The sequence below is a fragment of the Bison bison genome, unplaced genomic scaffold, assembly GCF_000754665.1.
Source record: "Bison bison bison isolate TAMUID 2011002044 unplaced genomic scaffold, Bison_UMD1.0 scf7180017864183, whole genome shotgun sequence".
In the NCBI taxonomy this organism is placed as follows: domain Eukaryota; kingdom Metazoa; phylum Chordata; class Mammalia; order Artiodactyla; family Bovidae; genus Bison; species Bison bison.
Window position 1 is genome coordinate 390,976 of NW_011494755.1, and position 11,413 is coordinate 402,388.

Genomic DNA, 11,413 nt, shown 5'->3' on the forward strand with positions numbered 1-11,413 from the left:
ATATATATAAAGTTCATCCTTGTGAGAAATACACTGAGGGCCCACAAGAATGCACACTACTTACTTTGTGTAACTGGATAGTTGGATGAAAACAAATTCAAACTTATCACTCCATAATGGTTGATATTTCAGGGCAAATAAACAAAACATGGAATGACCAATCCATAAAAGAGCCAGAATCTAAGGGAGGAGAAGGTTAGGTTTTTCCTATCTTCAAAATAGACAAGAAGACCAAAAGGCCATTTAAATATTGTCACCCTGCTTATTTAACTTATATGCAGAGTACATCATGAGAAACGCTGGGCTGGAAGAAACACAAGCTGGAATCAAGATTGCCAGGAGAAATATCAATAACCTCAGATATGCAGACACACCACCCTTATGGCAGAAAGTGAAGAGGAACTGAGGAGCCTCTTGATGAAGGTGAAGGAGGAGAGTGAAAAAGTTGGCTTAAAGCTCAACATTCAGAAAACTAAGATCATGGCATCTGGTCCCATCACTTCATGGGAAATAGATGGGGAAACAGTGGAAACAGTGTCAGACTTTATTTCTGGGGCCTCCAAAATCACTGCAGATGGTGACTGCAGCCATGAAATTAAAAGATGCTTACTCCTTGGAAGGAAAGTTATGACCAACCTAGATACCATATTTAAAAGCAGAGATATTACTTTGATTGAGGGCAGGAGGAGAAGGGGACGACAGAGGATGAGATGGCTGGATGACATCACCAACTCGATGGACATGGGTTGGGGTAGACTCTGGGAGTTGGTGATGGACAGAGAGGCCTGGCGTGCTACAATTCATGGGGTCGCAAAGAGTCAGACACGACTGAGCAACTGAACTGGACTGAGTCTATCTTCTTAGTAAAACTTTTTATTAAAAACCGCTGGTAGCCAGTTTGGGGAATGTTACATGGCACAGTGGATAGTGGTACACATAAAGAAAAAAGAAAGATAGATTTAGGTACTAAAATTTATGTTGGGAAAGAAAAGGAGAATACTCATGCTGGTCTTGGCATGCTCTGAGAAATGCACAGAGCTCGGGACACTCAGCACTGTGCAAATATCTAACAGAATCTCAGACTTTTCAAGGATTAGGAACTGTTTCTTCTACTCTGTCAGCAAAAATGAAATAGCTGCTTAGCACACATGATCAGTAGATATTATTAAAAGACTTAAAATACAAGTTTTTATTCCACTGTCTCCCTGAAAATATTGAGTCAGCATTGAATAGCAATGTGAACAGGTCAGCGGGTATGCCTTAGATTTTAATGGATTCATTTGTGAGAGAAAACTGCACAGTGTCTGAAATTAGTTTAGCATATAACTATCCTTTTCCTCTGAATTCCCCAGAGGAAAAGGAAGAGTAATCAATACCTTGGACCTGCAGGACCTAATTAGATACAAATTTTAAAAGACCTTACTCATGTTTTATCATGTGGTTGCTTCTATCACACTTTATTAAGGGTAAAGGAAAGACATATCACAGGTGCAATGTGATGTCACTGTTGCTAATATATTTGCTACCTGTTTTTTGTAGTTTAAAAAGAAAACATGGAAATTTACATGGCAGGGGAAAGTAAGATTATCAGTGAAGGTTTTATTTTAGGGAAATGTTTTTCAAATTAGATTTCACAACTCAGAAGTAGATCATGACATCAATTTAGTGGCTTGCAACTAGAGTTTTTTTTTAATAAAATAGAATTAAACTGAGTCAAGTCAAGAAGGATCTAGAATAGAAATACCTTTCAAATGTATGGATTTAGTATTATTTCTTCAAACTTGTATTTCAGTTGTTAGCATTGGTGAATGTGTATATTGCATCAGAATGTAAAATGTGCCTTGAATCATAGTGAAAGTTGTGTGACCAACACTCTTGAGGTATAATTGCCCCTGAAAAAAGTAGAGCTGAGGTTGTTGTTCAGTTGCTAAGTCGTGTCTGACTCTTTACGACCCCCTGGACTGCAGCCTGCCAGTCTTCTCTGTCCATGGGATTTCCCAGGCAAGGATACTGGAGTGGGTTGCACTTTCTTCTCCAGAAGATCTCCCCAACCCAGGGGCTGAACCCATGTTTCTTCCATTGGCAGGTATTGGCATGGGGATTCTTTACTGCTGAGTCACCAGGGAAGCCAAAGCTGAGGTGGATTAGCAAAAATTATAAACCAATTCATGTCTAGACCTCTGAAGGACTGATGCTGAAGCTGAAACTCCAATACTTTGGCCACCTGATGCAAAGAACTGACTCATTTTAAAAGACCCTGATGCTGGGAAAGATTGAAGGCAGGAGGAGAAAGGGATGACAGAGGATGAGATGGTTGGATGGCATCACCAACTCAATGGACATGAGTTTGAGTAAGCTCCAGGAATTGGTGATGGACAGGGAGGCCTGGCATGCTGCAGTCTGTGTGGTCACAAAGAGTTGGATGTGACTGAACAACTGAACTGACTGACTGACTGATGTCTAGACCTCTGAAACAACAACATGATCATAATGAGAAAAAACAGCAAAGCCTTCTTTCCTAAAATGAGTAGAAAATTTTACACTATAATGTAATACCCACAAAAACAAAGTTAATTACTTCCGATAGCTTTTTCCAAAGAGAAAAAAAAAAAAAAAACACATCCATGATTTTCCAAAAGCTTTCTGGGAAATTGCAAAGATATTTTTATATGGAATAGATACTTTATTTTTTAAATTGTATTTCTTTCTAAATTTAGAGTTTTATTTTGGGAATGCAAAATCAAAACACTTTTGCAGATTTGTTCAGTTTTAGAATTGTGAGTGAGAAACTATTTGATTACCTATTTCATCAAATTGACAGTAAAACCCTTAAAAATAAACATAACATGTAATACTATTGAAAAGTATCTTAGAACTTGATGCTTTGTATCTTAGTGCTTTAACACTATTGTAAAATATCTTTACGCTATTGTAAAGAACTTAGAATCTTAGTTCCTTGTGTGTTTTTTTTTTCCTTTTTTGACAATTAAGGACATATTAACAATGAAATGAAAATTTTTCTATAGGAAACAGAATTTTTTCATCTAGGTAGACGACACAGATGACAACTATCCATATGATAGATTAGGCTGCAATCAGTATACCAAGAAAGCCAGTTCATCAAAAATTAGTCAAATGTTGCTAAAATCTTAATATATTCCATGACTTACTTGCATACTGAGGTCTTCTGAACTAAGGCAAATGCAATTCACTTCCAAATTGCTCTCCATTGTTTTCTTTTGTACTCTGGAACAGATTGATATTTCACTTTAGTGATTCTCACTGGCTCTGCTAGATCAGAACTATTATAACATTATTATTTGCCTTTTTCACTCTTATTTTCAGGACTGGATAGTGAAAGCTCCCAGAGACTACATAATAAATGGTCTCTCAGAAGACTGAACTCAGAAGCAGACATAAAAACTCAGCTGTGTTCTATCAAGTAAGACATTTAAGATATTTGCAAAAATACCACTCTGATCATATGTAACTTTTGCTTTGGAAAAAAGTTGTTTCTTCAGAAAAACTGAAAATTTACCTTGTTTACATGAAATGAGTTCACCTTGGTTACTTTCAAATGAATTGATAAATATTTATTTTAAACTTTTAAAGTTTAATTTTGATAGTATGATTTTGATAGTTGTAATTTACACTGTGGGCTTCCCCAGGGGTTCAGCGGTAAAGGCTCCTCCTGCAATGCAGGAGACATGGATTCAATCCCTGGGTCGGGAAGATTCTCTGGAGAAGGAAATGGCAATCCACTCCAGTATTCCTCTCTGGGAAATCCCATGGACAGAGGAGCCTGGTGGTTCTAGCAGGCTACAGTCCACGGGGTCGCTAGAGTTGAACACAGTTGAGTTACTGGACAACAACAATAACAGTTTACACAATAACTGACGTAAAAGAAAGCTTTGAGAGATACTCAGTAATATTTAACAGTGTGAAGGAGGCCAAAACAGACCAAAACATTTGGAAATTGCTGCTTTAGGGGGAAAGTTCTCTTTTGCTTTGAAAGAAAAAAAAAAGGAGAAGAAGGAAAAGGCATGCACAGTTGAATTTCTCTGTTATGAATGCTCCTGTCTCAGCTGTCCATATCAGTATAACTTCTACCCAGAGTCACTGAAGTCTGTTTCACAGAGAAAACTAGAGGTTGGTAATTGAGAACTATTTATCAAATACCAGTATTTTAATAATTATGTAGCTCACGAAAACCACACACTTTCTATACCCACACACATTCTTTATACACTTCTTTAAAGTGGCAAAAAATGAATGTATTCAAGTAATATGACCCAAGAAATAGCCTCCCTATAGAATATAAAAATAAGAATCAACAGTATATTACCTTAAAACTACTCTTAGTAATAAGTGTTTGGTATTCTATCTTTCTTAGATAGCATCTGGATATCCAATCTTATTTGTTGTTTTTAGGGAGATGATTTTAAAGAAAGATTTGCCCTGGCAAATCCAATAAACAAATTAAGGGAAATGTGAATTAACAAATAAGAAACTAATAATGATAACAACAGATTAGAACTTTTTGTTTTTCTGATGCTATTTTGTGATACTCTTTCCTCCAAACATTAAAAAACTATATAAATTTAACAATATAGTAGGAAATGTGAATTACCATAGTTTTCCTAACAGAAAGAAAACCTGAAAAGATCAGTGAGTAAGGAAAAAATTAAGAACTAACAAAATTTTCCCTTATATTTTGGAAGCCAGGTATAGAGGGAGTTAAAATGAGCTAGCTAAAATTCTTATGCTCCTATGTTCTGCTTTTATAAAAAATCAGAATTTTTGATAATTTAAAATATCAGAGAACTAGTTTGCTTCTGGCAACAAATAGTTACTGGATACTATCAGAAATAGCTCCTGGTGAAAATTAATGGAGAGAACACAGGATATAGCTTTGTGTCTAACTTGGGGCTCTTGACTGAATAACAAAGCATTACCAGTGAGGTTCACTACAGTGTTAACTTCAGTCTTGCAGTGTATTTTACTTACCTGGACCTTTTTTCATCATACAAAGTAAAAAAATCTTTACCTTGGCTAATATTAAAGTCTGTCTTATACTAATAATACCATCTCCTTATGTCCATGCATGCTCAGTTGCTCAGTTGTGTCCAACTTTTGCTATTTCATGGACTGCAGCCCATCAAACTCTGTCCATGTGAGTTTTGTTTTTTTGGTTTATATGATAGAAGTACATTAACTCCTTAAAGTAGGCATGAGAGCCCAACTGGTCTTATGTATCCATTACCATTTAAAAAAAAAGATTTTTCTTTTTTATTATGGTTTGCTCCTTCCAGATTGAACTTTCTGCTTCCTTATTTTATAAAAAACTAATATCATATATCAGAGAAAGCAATGGCACCCCACTCCAGTACTCTTGCCTGGAAAATCCCTTGGATGGATGAGCCTGGAAGGCTGCAGTCCACAGGGCTTCCCAGGTGGCTTAGTGGTAAAGGATCCACCTAGCAGTGCAGGAAACACATGTTTGATCCCTGGGTCAGAAAGAGCCCCTGGAGAAGGAAATGGCAACCCATTCCAGTATTCTTACCTGGAAAATCCCATTGACAGAGGAGCCTGGAAGACTGGAAGGCTCCATGGGCTCTGGACGTGACTTAACTAAATGGACTTCCCTGATAGCTCAGTTGGTAAAGAATCCACCTGCAACACAGGAGACCCCAGTTCGATTCCTGGGTCAGGAAGATCCACTGGAGAAGGGATAGAAAACAACAACAACAATATCATATATTATCAACCTTTGATAGTATTTCTGTCTCTGCTGTGAATTTATGAATGCTGCTAATTAATTCTCAACCTGAATTTGGCAAGGTCAGTAAATAGCATGACAGATTATAAACATCTGGATTGAAAGTCCAAAACCTTTGAAATAAAGTGTTTAGTTTTCACTTGATGCAAATCTTAACAAATAAAAACCCTAGGCTATTTACACAAGTGACATGTCTCAGAACAAATTGATGGCATGTGTATGATAAACTGTTTGTATGCATAAAAGTTCCTGATATTTACTGGAATTAGGTACAGCAGATGTCACATTAACATTTGGCAAGAAAAAGCCCATATGAATGATTGGAGGAAGTAAATAGTCTACAGGGTTTTAATAGAATGTGTATACATACCAGAGACTTCAGAAACCTATTAAATATTGAATTATATAAACTGACATTGTTGGCCAAAGTATAAATCAGTGATTCATAGAGGTGGGGCTTTTCTTCTCTTTTGTAAATCCTAGAAATATGTTCTTCACCAAAAACACATCAAGCAATATTTGTTAGTGATTTGTAGGAAATGTTAGGAAAATAATAAGAGAAATACCCAAACAACAATCTTCATTAAATATCTGATAGTAAAAGACACCCTAATAAATATAAGCACTTCATTCTCACTCTCATTAGACAATTTAAAATTTACTGAGAATATTTATTTGAATATCTACAAATTCATTTGCTTAAGGTAAGTTTGTGTCAACATTTGGATCACACAAAGGTTAGATTAGATGCAGAATGACAATTTAGTAGTTGAAAAAAATGTGGAATATGAACTAGAGAAAATAGAGGCTTATATCAAATCCCAGCAGTATCTGGTTGAGCATGCTTGAATAAACCCTTACTATTTGATATCCATTTAGTTATAAAATTGCTACCTTACAGATTTTAACTTATTTTTAAAGAGTCAAATTGCTTATGTGATAATTACCTGCAACAATTAGAGTAAAATTTGTATCAATAATGATTATGGATATATGGAACTGGGAGAGAAAATAGGGACAAACTGACTATACAGTATTGCACTGAAATTTTGGATTCTGTCCTGTCTTGAAAAATGGATATGAGTCATTGGTAAAGTACAGAATAAACATGGTGTAGACCACCTTCTTCAACTCCTTGAGATAGCAACCGTATATGTAAACAATACTTTCCCCATTAACTGCAGCTCATTTGCCAGAGTTCATATCTGAGAGAAGAAAATCAAACCACTTGCCTCAATACAGACCCTTCTGGTGAGCTGGCAGAAAAGTTAAGCTGAGCCAATATGAGTTTGAGCAAACTCTGAGAGATAGTGAAGGACAGGGAAGCCTGGCATGCTGTGGTTCATGGGATTGCAAAGAGCTGGACATGACTGAGTGACTGAACAACAACCATGCTTAGGGAATGTGAGCTAAAAGTCCAGAAGTTACTGTTAGGAATAGGAAATCGGACCAAGCAGCAAAAATATTATGTAAATTTTATACTCCCAGCTTTGTTAGATAATGAGCAAGGTACATAATCAAAGGAAATGAGAAAGAGAAAGCAAAGAAATATTTCATACAGAAGAAGACAAACAAGTAACCTACAGGAGAGAAAGAAATCTCATACATTGCAGGTGGGAATATAACATAATAAACCTGTTTTGAAAAACTGGCAGTTTCTGCTCATCCTGAATATTTGCCTCCCCTACGAGCCAGAAGTTTCACTGTTGATATATTCACAGAAGAAAAGAGTACATCTGACCATCAAAACATGTACAAAAGGTTCATAGCGTCTTTATTTAAAGTATTTAAAACTAGATGCCCATCAAGAAGAAAATGGTATATGAATTATGGTATATTGATACAATAAAATGCTGCACAGAAATGAAGAGTGAACTACTAGTATGCACAGAAGTATAGGTAAAATCATAGATATTATGTCCAAACAATCTGGACACATAAAAGTATGCATTCCATATGATTCTATTTATATTTACCTCAAAAACAAAGTTAATCAATGATTATAACAGTCAGAATTGTAATCATCTCATAGGGGATATGGTCTAGGGACAGACAAAAAAGTGTCTAATGGAGTGCTAAAGGTATTCTAGATATTCTCTGGATGGTGATTTACAGATATACCAGTGCATATGTCAAAAATTGTAATTATTAACATTCAAGGTTAGAGTACTTTACGTATCAGTTGAAAAGGGAGAATTCTACTTTCTATAATGGCAATTAGATAACTTAATCCAATCCTATCTTTGATAATAACTGGAAAAACTGGAAAAAATATAAAATAACACCTACTTGAATGTATGGGTGAGCTAACAAGCCCAAGAAGAATTCAGGGGCCAATATCCAAGAGCTAAAGGAAACTAAGAGATGTGATCTCAACAACTGGGATTTCTTTTTCCCTAGTTGTATCTGCCCATTCAGATATAAGCTAATATCAGTTAATAGCTTATTATTCACAAATAATAATAGCCTCAAAATAGCTAAGATTTTGAAGACAGCTGAAAGTGTGAGATACTGAACTGAGTTTTGTCAGACTAAGCAGACAAAAACTGGAGTTCAGGATTCAGGTGTCAATAGACATAGAACTATGGACTTGGAGGCCCAAAACAGAGTGAGAGAGAGAATCAAGATTTATAAATGTAATTACCAGTTTCCCCAATTGAATAACTACAGAAAGCAGTAATTTTGAAGAACCCTTTGATGTAAAACAGAAAATTTTCAAAGTAGTCAGAATGACCATGGAAGGCAGAACATATTTGAGCATCTTCAAGCACACAGCAGATCCAAGAACCAGTGAGGGTAAACACAAATCTTAACTCTGTGTATGTTAAAAATGAACAATGTTTCCATCAGCACTCATTAAGAATTTCACAAGGATTTAAAGAGAACACCAGCTTTTCTATGTATACATTCTTCCAGATGTGGTGGGTGGAAAAGTATTTCAAAGTGATCTGGTAGCTTTTTTAGGAGATATAGGGTTCTCCTCTAACATAAACAACTGATATGACATAGCCAGGCTTCAGACTAAATTCTTAATGGTTACAGTAGTATCTGGCTCAAGGCTAGGCTGCCTTTTTCCTCTACTCACTTTGGAAGTAACATATTCTATGTTATATTCAACTAAGAGTTAAAAGGTGAAAGCAATAATGGAAAAAATAAATTGGTCATCTAGAACTAAGCATGGGAGGAAGGCATTGCAATAGAACGCAGATAAATCACAACCACGCTCTTTTCCATCATAAATGTACTCAAAATGTTAACTAATTTTTAGAATTGTTAAGGCTATGTTGATTTTAAAATAGAGCCACTTAAAAGCACAAATAACAATCATGAAATAAAGCAAGGTAAGTTTATTTCTTTATCTCATCATGCACTGCAGCCTTAAAGTACCTAATGAGAGTTCCTTGAGAGGATTTATTTTAAGGGTAAACTAGGGAGAGTGAAGCCTAAATATCACAAGAAAAAGAGACATTAAAAATTCTAAGAGCTAACTTTTCTGATAAGTTATAGAAGATATAGTCTGTTTTATTATATTGAGACTTACAAGTTAAAAATCTCAACTCCTATGTCTCATTTTCACCTTTTCTGTGTTTCCATGAGGAATATCTGGCATATTGTCTCATTAATATAGTAATGGATTGATGTGGAAGAATGGAATTTTGCATCGTCCATTACTGTTAATGGCAGCATTGAGGGAGGGCATTTTCTACGTCCAATGGTATCAGCTTATTTACTTTTTGGAAGACATGATTTCTAGTGTTTATGTAAGAAGCAAGAGTCTTTGAAAAAATGATTTTATCAAATGAATGTTAAAATTCGTTCCACAGTCAACCATTAGATTTCTCCCAATGCCCCAAGTCAGAATTAATCACTGTGTGCCTTAGAGCATTTTGATCATACTTCTCTCGGGGAAATTTTTGGTCTAACTATTGTAGCTTCTCATGAACATAATAACTATCTCACTCACTGGATTATAACCTACATAAAAGTAGGAATGAATCTTTTCTACCACCTGGCAGTAAATACCTGAAATAAATACTTTTGAATGAATGAAAAATAAGTTTAATAAGAATTGTGTCATATTTTACAAGTCCCTATGGGGGAAAATGCAATAGTGTTATAGAATCTGTCTTACCATCCTAACATATACATCTATGTAGAGCATGAAGGGATTTAGTACACATTGGAATTAGGAGAAGATATTGACCCTCAGAGACATGTAAAAAAGTTGATGTAAAACTGGAATATTAAATATCAGATCATGAATCTTGTTTTCCCTAAGTGAATATGAATGAAACCACACAGGGAATATAATAGAAACATTAAACATAATGATGTTGAGGAAAAAGAGCATATGAAATAAAGTCATGGGTAATTGCTTTAGACTGGGAGCTATGTAGTTTTTTTCTAACTGAAAATCTGTAAATGAGTACCCAGGGGAGAAAACTTTGGAGTCATGGGATAGATAACTGCTAGAGGGCCTAGAACCCATGAATAAATCAATCACCAGGATTTTAACCAATGTGATCATAATTCAGCACCGAAAGAATAAATCTGACTTTCCCTGAGAAACAGGACTAAGAGAACGAAAGGGAGCAAAATAAGATAATGCATATGGATGAGCCTGTAGCCTCCATTGCCTCTTAGGATGTCTCTAAATCACAAGGACCATCAAAAAAAAAAAAATAATAATAATAATAAAATAAAATTCTATTGTTTCCTCAATACAGTATAGTATGGTGATTAGGGACCAAGAAATTGGGCGGGGAATCCCAAAGCATGAGTTGAGCATTCTAGCCTTCTTTTACAGGCGCATATAGATAGAAATATTTATCTATATAAATATTATAGAAATATTTATATCTATAGAAATATTTGCTGCACTCAATATGCAGGCAAATTTGGAAAACTCAGCAGTGGCCACAGGACTGGAAAAGGTCAGTTTTCATTCCAATCCCAAAGAAAGGCAATGCCAAAGAATGCTCAAACTACCGTACAATTGCACTCATCTCACAGGCTAGTACGGAGAAGGCAATGGCACCCCACTCCAGTGCTCTTGCCTGGAAAATCCCATGGATGGAGGAGCCTGGTGGGCTGCAGTCCATGGGGTTGCTAAGAGTCGGACACGACTGAGCGACTTCATTTTTACTTTTCACTTTAATGCATTGGAGAAGGAAATGGCATCCCACTCCAGTGTTCTTGCCTGGAGAATCCCAGGGACGGCGGAGCCTGGTGGGCTGCCATCTGTGGGGTTGCACAGAGTCGGACATGACTGAAGTGACTTAGCAGCAGCAGCAGCACACGCTAGTAAAGTAATGCTCAAAATTCTCCAAGCCAGGCTTCAACAATACGTGAACTGTGAACTTCCAGATGTTCAAGCTGGTTTTAGAAAAGGCAGAGGAACCAGAGACCAAATTGCCAACATCTGCTGGATCATCGAAAAAGCAAGAGAGTTCCAGAAAAACATCTATTTCTGTTTTATTGACTATGCCAAAGCCTTTGACTGTGTGGATCACAATAAACTGTGGAAAATTCTGAAAGAGATGGGAATATGAGACCACCTGACCTGCCTCTTGAGAAATTTGTATGCAGGTCAGGAAGCAACAGTTAGAACTGGACATGGAACAACAGACTGGT